This window comes from Octopus bimaculoides, chromosome 2 (genome assembly GCF_046866305.1).
Source record: "Octopus bimaculoides isolate indiv1 chromosome 2, ASM4686630v1, whole genome shotgun sequence".
Lineage (NCBI taxonomy): Eukaryota > Metazoa > Mollusca > Cephalopoda > Octopoda > Octopodidae > Octopus > Octopus bimaculoides.
This window is the reverse complement of record NC_142929.1, coordinates 61,399,605-61,411,899: the sequence shown is the minus strand read 5'-3', so window position 1 is coordinate 61,411,899 and position 12,295 is coordinate 61,399,605.

Here is a 12,295-nt window from a genome sequence, read left to right as displayed (position 1 = left end):
AAAAAAAGCAACTGTATGATTTACATCAACCCTGACCCATCTTTTAGATATTCATATTACATTCTGAGAAAGGAAGTCTATGGCCACTGCCCCTAAACACGTCCAGTTTATTGATGGCTCTTCCTGTATTTGCATAATATAGTGAAATATTTTTTCCCCTTGTCTAAAAGTGACAACTTCTCTCTCTCACGCTCTCTCTCTCTCGCTCTCTCTCTCTCTCTCTCTCTCTCTCTCTCTTTTTACAATCACAGACACCAAACCTTTTTATCTGGCATGTAGTGAAATCCTGCTAATAATCGATGGCTTTGTAAAAAATGAGAGAAATGGTAATAAACAATCAGAGACACCAAAATGACTTTTAGAGGGTTGGGAAGAAACATGATTGGTACTAAAATAACTTTTTCTGTCTTGCAATTCATGAATGGCTCATGAAATATCGTGTAAATAAAAGAGAAGTGTGCAAATGACAAAAAAATAAATAAATAAATAAATAAATAAATAAATAAAAAAAAATAAAGTAATAAATAAAGAAGTAAAATATTGCTATGTGATTTTGTGCGAAGGAAAAACTTCCTAAGCAAGTTCAATCTCAGCTTTATGCCTAAACTAATACAAACCAATCCCTTGACAAACACAACAGTTTATATGATGCTTTACTGTGGGTTTCCTATGGAGTTATTCAAAATGAAAGGTATATCTAACCTGTATAGGACACTGGTATATTAATGGTAACTTTCTTGAGCCCATCCCCAACCACCACCAAAAAAAAAAAAACTGGTTCCTATTCTCGGCAGAAGTATGTAGATGTGTGAGTGATTAGGGTAGCAGACAACCAACTGACTTGTTAGCATTATGTTGTATCAGTGGCAATAGCACTTAACTTTCAAACAGCACAGTCCACCTAGTTGTAAACAGGGATCACAGGTGTCAAAAACGAAAAACTTGCTGCAACTGCCATTCAGGAGCTTACAATACTCAGTCCAACTAATCTGTGTGTCTAAAGAAAGTAAAAGTGTCAGACACCAACTGAATGTTTCTAGTTCTTCACTGTTATTCTAACAACCACAAGCAGAGTAATGGGATCCTCCAGTGATGATCTCCAGTAGGCAGACTATAGCAAGTAAGTGAAGTATCTAGCTATAGGACCAGAAAAAAATTATCTTTATGGTCATTGTTATCTAGCTATTGACATAACAATGACCATAAAGATAATTTTTTTCTGGTCCTATTTGAAATACATACACACATGTATGCAAATATACATACTTATGTCAAGAAAGTTCTTGTGGAATTTTTAATTTTGGTTTTAAATTATGTATTTTCAAATTAATTTTCATTAAATTACTATGACTTTATATATAATTTTAAAGCCCGTTTTTCGCTCTATCTAATCGTGTTACTCTTTTTCTTTTTGAATGATTAGGCCATTTTCTCTGGAACATTGAATACAGCATGGACAAAAAGCAAATTCGCACAATTTTCCTATTCCAGTTCAAACTAGGCCAAAAAGCTGCTGAAACAACTCGCGATATCAATGATGCATTTGCCCAGGAACCACTAACGAACGTACAGCACAATGGTGGTTTAAGAAATTTCGTAGCAGTGATGAGAGTCTTGAAGATAATAAGCGTAGTGGTCGGCCATTGGATGTTGACAACGATCAACTAAGAGCCTTAGTGGTGGTGGTGTATATATATATATATATATATACTTAGGAACAATCCTAATCTAATCAATAATAGATTAGACCTTAGGGTATCATGTGTGCATTGCTCTACTCGCACTTTTAAATTTTTTAAAAAATAGGACTTTTATTTAAACAACTAAAGTTATCAAAATTTATAGTACCTTACTTCTATTATAGTCATCTAGAACTATCAACTAGCACATATTTATTTTGGTAATTGAAACTTTACAACATATATTCCTGATCTCTATCCTTAACATCTAATCTACTTAAATCAGTCATCAGATTCCTGTATTGATTATCCTTGTTATTTCCTAACATCCTTTCTTTTCTCAGTCCCTTAAACATCAGTATACACATTATTATAAACTAATATAAATCCGATAATAATTTTTATCTTTTTATTCACATTATATAAATAAGGCTTACCTATGTGTCTCCTAAATAGTATCATTATCGTCAGCTAATAAGTTTTTTTAAAAGATAATCCAAAATAGTGTTCATGATCACTATATGCTTAATATACTTAATATCCTTAAATTTTACACCCTATCCAGAGCCCCTGAATTCAATATTGACATTATTTCATGATTTTTGTGAAAGATAACTACATCTAATTTTAGTTTATTAACATACCTCTTATTGTGTAAACATTAGTTAGAATTCTGTTGTTGTCTGTACCACTATACTGTTACTCTATTCAGACTAAAAGTAAAAAACCTATTTGACCCATATACCTAGGGCTATAATTCCTCAACATTAATTCCTCAACATTTTGATAGTAATAAAATGACCTGATACTACTATGACCAGTGAAACCTCTAGATTCTAATACTTTTATAGCCTTGCCCATGCATACTGCTTACACCTTCCCTCTCTTTAGAAGTAATTGTCCCTTTGCTATCACCACTAGATAAGAAACAATAGAATTCTGAGACAGTTAAAACTTTTGTCTAGAATCAATTACTAGCCTGATAGACCCTGCTATGTCAAGATGGACTTATATATTCTTCCTCTGCTCTCTCCCACTTGGTTTTAATATGTTGCCACATTTGTAATATGTCTTTTTTCTACATTTTTTCGTGCAGCTGAAGATTGCTCTTCATATTGCATTTAAGGTAATGCTCACATTACTTAAATAAATTGAAGTAGCATGAAACGTGCGTACTGCAATCACTTTTGAAATCCGTGTTGCTTATTATTTGATTTTAATCACCCATCCTTTTGGGATGTGAAATTCGGGTGCCTTCGCATAAGTACCATATTCAAGCCTTGAATCTATATCTAAACCGTATATATATATATATATATATATCTCAGTGCATATAATTTAAAATGATTCTTAAGCTGTTTACTACTCTGGCAAATGATTTGATCAATGGTCGTGTGTTATTGTTAATAAGGCAATTGCAAGTCATTGTGTTCATCCAAAAACAAGATACACATGCATTACTATTGAAGAAAATAGAGATTTAATGTCTTTATTGGATTTCAATAGACCAAACTAACCATGACCAGTGAGGAAGCCTCTACGTAGTCACATAACTTCTTTGAAAGTATTAATTATTGTGTGAAGATATGTAGCCTAGTGGTTGGGGTGAGTCCATATGTATGGTTCCTGGCCCCCCCTTTTTAATTTCACTTGTCACTTCCTGGATGGTTATGGCTCCATGGACAACTTAAAGAATTAGTGAAAGCCTGGTACATACTACCAAGCCATACTTAATTGCAAGTGATGGTTATTAGTTTATTATCATTAATTAGACATCACACTAATGAAATATTAACTTAAACTAAACTTGTATTAATCTTAAGTAATTATTAAAATTTTGTAAGATATCTGATATTGGTGCCGGCATAGCTGTGTGGGAAGAAGTTTGCTTCACAGCGACATGGTCTCTGGTTCAATCCCACTGGGTGGCACCTTGGGCAGGTGTCTTCTACTATAGCCCTGGGCCAACCGAAGCCTTGGGGGATTGACACTAAAAGAAACCTATTGTATATGTATGTTTGTGTGTGTATGTGTTACTCTCCTTGATGTCATGTGATAGGTATCACATGGCTGGTCATGGGGAACATAGCCTTACTTGGATATAGATGAGGATCTGTGACTGGAATGGCATTTGGCTGTAGAAAATCTACCTCAGCAACTTTCTTCTGACTCATGATTAATGATGATGCTAATCTGACAATGTCTGATAATTTCTAACATGTGCTTATTGTTCAGAATGTTGAACTCTGTTAAAAAACAAACAAACTAATACACACAATGAGTTTCTTTTTGTTAATACGAATCTGTACACAAGGAATGAATGTCAGCATAACCAGGCTTGCAAGAAAACCCAAAGAAAACCTTATATTAGTTTTATGCAGAAATTATAATTAGATAAGATGGAAAGACATGACAGCCTGCAATTGGACACTAAATAAGAAATTATAGAAAAGGAAATGTAAGAGATATGAAAAGCATGTCATAAAGATAAAGAGTGCAATTTCTGGGTGCATTTTATATATATATGACATTTAGTATTTAGCAATAGGAGGGGCTTTTGGTGTATTAATAAAACAAGATTATCATACACACAGTCTATCAATTAAACAAAAACTGTAATCTGAGTTGTTCCATGAGAATGGTTTCTCTATTATACATATTGCTTTCTTTCTAGTCTTGTATCAGTAGACAGTTTGAGTATAACGTACCCTAAAATGTATAAGCAATGTTCTATTTATAGTGTGATAGAAACTTTCTAGAGATTTAAAGGGTAAATGCATTTCTACATTTCTGGAATGAGATATTAGTGGAATAATACAAATATATTTATTGGATGTATATCCTCAATATGTGGAGGTGCAATAGCCCAGTGGTTAGGGCAGTAGACTCGCGGTCATAGGATCGCGGTTTCGATTCCCAGACTGGGCGTTGTGAGTGTTTATTGAGCGAAAACACTTAAAGCTCCACAAGGGATGGTGACGAACCCTGCTGTACTCTTTCACCACAACTTTCTCTCACTCTTTCTTCCTGTTTCTGTTGTACCTGTATTTCAAAGGGCCAGCCTTGTCACACTGTGTCATGCTGAATATCCCTGAGAACTACATTAAGTGTACACGTGTCTGTGGAGTGCTCAGCCACTTGCACGTTAATTTCATGAGCAGGCTGTTCCGTTGATCGGATCAACTGGAACCCTCGACGTCGTAAGCAACGGAGTGCCAACAACATCCTCAATATACATACATTTAACAAATTATTTTAAATGGTGGAACTCAAAGTAAATAAATCTACAAATAATAGCATGAAAATGTTGAATTGAAAAACTCATCGGGTGGAAAAAGTCAAAGGCTATCCACGGGACTTGAACTCACATCATCTGTAAACATAACAGATGTTCTACTATTGTACCAAAACACTTCTTTGAATTTTTCCATTCATTTTAGAAGCTTACCAGCAAGACTTGTTTGTGGTTTTTGTCATAAGAACATGGAAACTTCAAGAGGTATGATATAATTCATTTTTAACAGTGGAACTTAAAGTAGATAAAGCTATAGACAATGGTATGATGGTAGAACATTTATCATGTTTACAGAAGATGTTGCTTTGAATCCCACGGGCAACCTTTGATGTTTTCCATCCAAGAGTCTTTTTTAAACCTAATATTTACATGCTGTTATTTATAGCATTATTTACTTACAAGTTCCGCTGTTAAAAATGATCAGTTTCATGTCTCTTGTGTATGTATGTATGTACACACACACACACACACACACACACACACTTACAAGACACCACAAAGAAGAATTATACAGCTTCAAAAATTATTTATTATGGTATTATTCTCATCAAATTTCAATCCGACACAAATTTCTGCTGGATAAGCGTCTTAGTGTCTTTGATGTCACATTTATGTGCATTTAGTTGATTCATTTGCAGTACATATTCATCCAAGGTAGACATTGCTTTGCAGCTTTGTTTACAGTTTTACCCATTTGAGTGGGTGAAGTGAACAGAGGATTCAAGTATTAAGCAATCCTTAAAGTATATTCTGAATGAGGGATCAGAAAACCTCTTGGTACAATGACAGCAAAGTTTGGATTGAAATACGATATGACTACAGTTCTGGTGAAGTAGCTGTATGTTGTCAACTTAATGTGACAGTCCCCTGAAGGGAATAATACTACTGTCGTTTAGACCTAGGAAGCTGCACTGCTTCCTGTTGGCCTTGACACATTTCTTGCGTCCTTATGTTTACAAGGGGAAGACAAGCTCCTCCACCCAGCTAAGCCTGCATCCAGAGACATATTTCTGAGTCTTTACTCATCATCAGTCTGGAGTAACATGACCTGTTAGTTGACCTGTCAAGCTCTTGTAAACATATAATGATTCTAGTGAAATACATTCACTGATTTCAAATTTAGAAATAATATATTTCCAAATCTCTCTGAGAGATTTATGCAGTAGTGATACGATGAAGTAGTTGTATGCTGTCAACTTAATGTGACAGTCCCCTGAAGGGAATAATACTACTGTTGGTTAGACCTAGGAAGCTGCACCGCTTCCCTTCAGGGGACTGTCACATTAAGTTGACAGCATACAACTACTTCATTGTATCACTACTGCATAAATCTCTTTGAGAGATTTAGAAATATATTATTTCTATACAGTTCTGGTATCACTTAAATTTGGAATGACCTTTTTAGATGTTAAGGGTACAGATTATTTTACACACTTAGTAGTAGAAGAAAATCCTTAATTACTTCAGGATGCATTCACATCACTGACCACTCATAATGAGGATAATATGATACCATATAAGGTAAATGGACAGATTTAAAAGAAACTGAAAGAAAAAGGAAATAAATATTGCTTCAATTTGGGTAATCAAACCTGTACAAAGTAATAAGTTTTATACTTTTTTGAATATTAGAAGAGAGACAAATAAAGTAAGTTGAAATTCTAACCACATTTTGTCTCAATTCACAAAAAAATAACACCTATGACTGAAATTTAGTGTGAATTTGTTAAAATCTAGCTAAACTAAATGTTTGATTATTATTTGACTATGTAAATTCATGTGCACTTCTATCCACATGATTTCTAATTAAAAATCTTTACTAGAAAATACTTAAATACTTTTCTAAATGAATGTCTGCATTTCACTATTAATTCCTTACTGCAATTCAATAAATTGCAATTAGAGGTGAAGATATGGAATATTTCTTAAAGCATAGACTTTAAAGCACAGGGACACTAAATATGATATTAAATTAGCAATTATTAGTAGTGATTCACTGTACACTATTGGGAATTTGAAATGTGATCTATGCTTGGTTGAAGTGAGAAGCAATAATTTCAAAAACACTTTGGGACAGAGAAACCAGTGTTCATGTAGTTTCTGTTTAGCCCTGGGTTAGTCGTGGCTGAACAGCCCTATGAACAAAGATGTTCAGTTCATGATCATTCAGTGTATTTTTTAAAGGAATAATTTATCAGGAATTGCATTATCCTGGATGTAACAATATTATTTCCTGCTATTTAAAAAACAATAGGGTGCAATTTGAAAGGGATTTGGTTGTTAGTTCTAGCAAATTGAATGTCCATATAGAAGATCCCTTGATAACTTGTGTACATGTTTATTTGATGGCTAGTTGAAGATTGTTATAAGCAGCTAGTACTTCTAAGGGAGACCAGAAATAATATAGATAAGTTCACAGCTGCCCTTAAACATTGTCAGAATTGTAAAGAAACATCTGATAAATACAGTAAAATAAAATAAAATTAACGTTATATGAGATATCTTTCTTACTTCTTGTCCCTACATGTAGTCTTCCCATATCATATATTTTGTAAATTTTGTTTTAGAGATAAAAATTGTCTTACAAGAAGACTTATCTCTGTAATATTTATCATATTTGCAAAAAAATAAGTCATCTTCCATTTATATAAAATGAAACAAAACAAATATGAAAGCAAAAGAAAAATTGAAATTAAAACTGCTTGTTTCTTGGAAATTTTAGTAAATGCTCTGCTAAAGCAAGAAATTCTTGTAAAGCGATAAAGCTTTAGTCCACAAACACCATGCCATAAACAGATATTTTTTTCAAATTTCTGATTTATTTTTGCCATTTTTATCTTTTGATTTTCTTTGATTTTATTTTCTTATTCCTTTTACTTTTCACTCTCTTTTCTATGTATTTTTTTTTTTTTTGTTGATTTCTCCTCTCTTAATCTTTCACTTGTTTTTTACTCCCTTCTGCTCTTCTTATAACCACCTTTCTTTGATTCTCCTTCCTCAAATTCCTTCCTATTTACTTCCTAGTATTTCCTCTTTCTCTTAACGTGTTCATTCTTGCCCCAACCCCACCATCACGTCTTATTATACTCCTCTTTTCTCTTTTCTTTCCTTTTTTTCTTCTCACCTAAATTTCTTTACAGTTTTTGTCCACTATTTTCTCTCTCTCCATTCAACCATCCAACCATTCCTATCTTAAGTTTGTTGCTATTTGATTAATTCTTCTCTTAGATTCAAACTTCCTCATCTTAACAAAAAAAAAAAGCAAAGGAAAAAAGAAAGGCATGGAGTCAACATATCAGGTAGGGAGAGGGGAGAGGGGTGAAGCAAGGGAAAGTTTGAAGAGATACAAATTTCAATAATAAAATAAAGAATAAGAAACAGAAAATGCATCTGAATAAGGCAAAGCTGAGATATTTATAAAACTGTCAGGAAAAATGCGAATAACAACAGCAGCAGGAGTAGTAATGCTGCTACGGCTATTGCTGCTACTGCTGCTGCTGCTGCTGCTGTTGGTGATGATGAGGACGATGATGATGATGGTCGAGGATAATAATAAATGTTAATGTAACAGCAACAAAAACTATGAGCAGAATGATTATGATGAAAAGACAGAAGTTTGTGTGTAAGAGTGAAGGATTACATATGTTAAATGTGTAGGAAGCAGCAGCAGAGGAGTAGCGGCAGCAGCAGCAGCTTCACTTGAAGTTGGGTCCACGCTGCAGTGTTAGTGGAAAGGTCAATGGATAAGTCTAGTGTCCCGTCACGATCATTAACCATTCAGATACATCTAATGTGTGCAAGTATGTTTGTTCACTTATGCAAGTGGATAGTTTTAAATGCTGGTGAAAGGTGAATCCAACAAGCCCTGCAAATCTCTGAACGGTGCATAGCCCCTTTATTGGAGAAACATCTATCAAAAACAGCTACAAGCAATATTGTTATAATGTGAACATTTTTTGTTTATATTGTCTTTTTTTTTTATATCCTTTTGTATGTTGAAATGATTGCCAATAAAGAGAATGGAGAAAAGGAAGAGGTGAATGAGACTAGAATGGAGGAGGAGAAAACAAAAAAGAATCTCTTTAAAGTGTCAAACTATGACATTCTTTCCATTACTTCTATTTTGATCAATTCCATGCCTACCCACCCTCATGTCCTGCTGGCATCCATTTTGGTTAACATTGACTTGTCTGCCTTCCTTTTCAGCTCAACAAGCTATTTTGATCTGAGAGCTGAGAAATCATATTGTTTTATTTGTAATTATTAATATTATGACCTTGCAACGAGCAGCGGGGTTTTTACTTGAATGGCAAGCAGTAGAGAGAGTTCTTCCTTGTCAACATCCTCAAAGGATATGAGATGACTTTGTATCTTTCATGACAGAAAAAGCCTCTAAATTACTGATATGCTGAATATGGAAACTGATAGTCATGTGGAGACTTTGTTCAAAGCTCCCTGTCTACCCAAGGCAAGATTCTGTCAGAACCATCTGGCTGCATCTTTTTTGAAGTGACCAAACTTGCCGAGAAATTATGGAATATTTGGGAGAAGGCAGACGAGAAAATATTTGTGAGTAACGCTGACATATTTATTGTTAATCAATGGCTTTTGATATCCTGTGAAAATATGAATAACAACTCAGCAAATGCCAACAGGTAGTTACACCATCAATAACAGTGTTACCAATATTCAATCACATGGCTAATATCCGGAACTTTGTTAATATGCATATTTTATTTTTGTTTACTTGTTTGCTTTTGTTCTGATATTTTTTTCTTTTTGTTTTTCTTTTGTCAATTCTTCATGATAATAAAACATATTTGAAACTATGTAAATGACCACAATATAACTCTGTGCAGAATATTGAATCATAACTCTATAAATGCTGTTTGAAATCTTAGCCTTTCACTCTTATGGAGTGGTTTTGTGTAATTGTACAATTGTAGGGACCTTTAAATCACAGCTAAATAAAAACGAGCATTGATTAAATGATGAATGATTCCATAAAAAAAAAAAAACCTGACTCTGTGATACCTAAACAAAACTTTTCGGAACAATATTCAAATACAAATAACAGATTTCTCTATAAATTTGCTATTTTTTTCCTCTAAGAATAATAAACCTTCACAATATGAATGTGTGTCAACTCAGTTAGACTTCAATAAATCATATTAGTTTGGAGAAAGTTCCTCATATGATAATGTGATTATTTAATTACTTTTGTATGCAACAGATTAAAATAAACTCAGTCAGGGAATTATAAATCCTTTTGATGTCCCATTTTTTAAAATAAAATGTTTATTAATATCAGTAGGGTCCAACCTGAAACCTAATAAAAGTATGATCAATCTTTGCTTAACACTATTTTCCATTTATTTCCATTCCTTTGCTTAGAAACACAAGATAATACTAATCTACAGTAACCAGCCATAACCATTACAATTGTCTAGGAAAGCAAAATTGACAATAACAGTTCACTGAGATTTTTAATTTTAAATTATTAATTATTCAGTCATTATTAATGTCTAAATGTATATTAAGAGAACCAGTTATTGTTAATATTAATAGAATCAGTTATTGTTAATACAACCAGTTATTGTTAATGTTCACATCTGTGTACCTTGAGAGTATGCCCTGGCACAGTGCCACCATCTCTCTTGCTCTCTCTTACTCTTACTCTCTCTTACTCTTACTCTCTCTTACTCTTACTCTCTCTTACTCTTACTCTCTCTTACTCTTACTCTCTCTCTTCCTCTAACTGGGGTAACTATGTATTTCCTGACACCTGTATCTGTTCCTCTCATCACCTGGTATAAAGCCACCTCATTTAATACCCACCCCACCACTCTTGAGGGATCTTTGTCTTGCAAATTACTTGGTGACCTCACCAGTGCTGGCACCATGTAAAAAGCATGCAGTCCATTCCATAAAGTGGTTGGCATTAAGAAGGACAGCTAGCAATAAAAATCATGCCAAAATAGACAGTTGAGCTTGATGCAGTTCTTTGGCTTACCAGCTACTATCAAGCAGTCCCAACCCATGCTAGCATGGAAGATGGGTGATGACGATGATGATGATGATGACACTGCCTCCACTACCACCGAGGAGGAGGAGTTATTGTTAATATAACACTTTGTTTCAGAGCAGAGTTTTTGATTTGCTTCTGCAATATCTGAAACAATCACAACTTTAATTCCTTGAAGGCATTTATTTAACAGAAAATTTTTCTCCACCTGCTTGGTTTTGAGAAAGAAACAGTGTCTATGGCCTTCATTAGTTCCTTAAAACAAGTGAGATTCATTCGACTATTGTTCCACTTAGAGTATTGCATGTTGACATCAGCAAGAAAAACACGAGCACGAAGAGAGTTCCAAAGGACAGGGTGTAGAGGTTGGTTAGTGGGAGGCCTGATTGGGGTGGGATGAACAGAACATGGGTGAGAGAAGGAGGAAAGACAACTGTGATGGGAGTGTCTAAAAGGAAACATGACACTTTCCAGCTCTAAGAATCAGGGATCATTATAGTAACAGTAGAAAAGACAGAGAAAGGAGACAGCATTCAAAAGCATGTTTGTTGATGACTTTATGTCAACCACTTGAGTGGCCTTACACTGAATGCAGTCTACAAGGGGGTGCTGAAAAGTTCCTGGTTTTGGGTAAGACAAAATACAGGAGGATCAGGTAATTTTGATTTTATTCAACATATTCCCCTCTCCAATTCATGCACCTATTGCAGTGGTCCTTCAGTTTTTCTAAGCCCTGTAAAAGAACTCAGAAGGTTGGGCCTCTAACCAAGCCTTTTGGGATACCCTTAAAGCCAAGAATTTTCAGCACCCCTTGTATATGTCTGTATGTGTAACAGCAGTAATTACACATGTAGACAACCTGAGTGTGTTGCTCTCACATCTATAAGCAACTCTCTCTACAGTGGACCACTTCTGAGCCTTTTTATCTTTTATCTTTTACTTGTTTCAGTCGTTAGACTGCATCCGTACTGGGGCAGTGTCTCGAAGAATATTTAGTCAAATGAATCAACCCCAATACTTATTTTATCAAGCCTGGTACTTATTCTATAATTCTCTTATTATTGATTTGCTAAGTTACAGAGACGTAAACACACCACCACCAGCTGTCAAGTAGAGGGGGAAGGGACAAACACAAAGACAAAGACACACACAATGGGCTTCTTTCAGTTTCCATCTACCAAATCCACTCATAAGGCTTTGGTCAGCCCAAGGCTATACTGAACCTGGAACCATGTGCTTGGAAATCAAGCTTTTTGGGGCCTGAAGTACTTTCTGGCCTTAAAGAGAAAGGTCAGT